This window comes from Oryctolagus cuniculus, chromosome 1, assembly GCF_964237555.1.
Source record: "Oryctolagus cuniculus chromosome 1, mOryCun1.1, whole genome shotgun sequence".
NCBI lineage: Eukaryota > Metazoa > Chordata > Mammalia > Lagomorpha > Leporidae > Oryctolagus > Oryctolagus cuniculus.
Genome location: NC_091432.1, coordinates 193,867,155 through 193,868,491, shown reverse-complemented (window position 1 = coordinate 193,868,491; position 1,337 = coordinate 193,867,155). Strand labels below are relative to the sequence as shown.

The 1,337-nt window shown below is 38.1% G+C and overlaps 1 pseudogene; it reads left to right on the top strand.

The window, feature by feature from the left end:
* Positions 1-832: 832 nt before the first annotated feature.
* LOC127485362 (U2 spliceosomal RNA) lies at positions 833-938 on the top strand (annotated as a pseudogene).
* The last annotated feature ends 399 nt before the right edge of the window (positions 939-1,337 follow it).

Genomic DNA, 1,337 nt, shown 5'->3' with positions numbered 1-1,337 from the left:
CCACAACAACAAACAAACAACCCACTTAAAAGATGGTCCAAGGACCTCAATAGACATTTTTCAAAACAAGAAATCCAAATGGCCAACAGACACATGTAAAAATGTTCAAGATCACTAGCCATCAAGGAAATGCAAATCAAAACCACAATGAGGTTTCACCTCACCCCGGTTGGAATGCCTTTCATACAGAAATCAACTAACAAGGGATGCTGTAGAGGATGTGGGGAAAAAGGGACACTAATCCACTGTTGGTGGGAATGCAAACTGGTAAGCCACTATGGAAGTCAGTTTGGAGATGCCTCAGAAACCTGAATATAGCCCTACAACATGACCCAGCCATCCCACTACTTGGAATTCACCCAAAGGAAATTAAATTGGCAAATAAAAGATCTGTCTGCACCTCAGTGTTCGTTGCAGCTCAATTCACAATGGCTAAGGCATGTAATCAACCTAAATGCCCATCAACAGAATACTGGATAAAGAAATTATGGGATATGTACTCTATAGAATACTATACCAAAGTAAAAAAAAATGAAATCCGGTCATTTGCAACAAAATGGAGGAATCTGGAAAACATGATGCTGAGTGAAATAAGCCAGTCCCAAAGACACAAATAGCATATGTTCTCCCTGATCTGTGACAACTAACTGAACACCCAAAAGGAAACTTGTAGAAGTGAGATTGACAATATGAGAAAGAGTGAGTTCATCAGACCTCGTCCTGACTGTCAAGGAACAACTTATTATTTTATTTCTTTTAGTGTTTTTTTTTTTTTTTTTTTTTTTTTTGTTCTACTTAATACCATTGGTTGAACTGTTTAATTGACACGATTATCGCTTCTCGGCCTTTTGGCTAAGATCAAGTGTAGTATCTGTTCTTATTAGTTTAATTGACACGATTACTCTTCAGCTTTTAAATTTAACTGAAAAGTAATCCCTGTTAAATATAAGAGTGAGGATAAGAGAGGGAGGAGATGTACAGTTTGGCACATGCTCAATTAGACTTGCCTCTATTGGTAAAGCAAGAAACGTACCAGGGGTTCCAATTCAATCCCATCTAGGTGGCATTTACCAATGCCATCTTAGATACTTGTTAAAGTGATCAGTTTAAGTTCATAATTGATCAAACAGACAGGATTAAGTGTCAAAGGAGGAGTCACTTAAATAAGACCAGTGTCTGCAAATAATTGATAGAATTAAAAAGGAGAGAATGATCCTACATGGGAAGCAGGATACACAGCAGATTCATAGAATGGCAAAAGCCCTAAACAGCACTCTGGCCTCAGAATCAGCCCTTAAGGCATTCACATCTGGCTAAAATCCCATCCATGAGAGTTT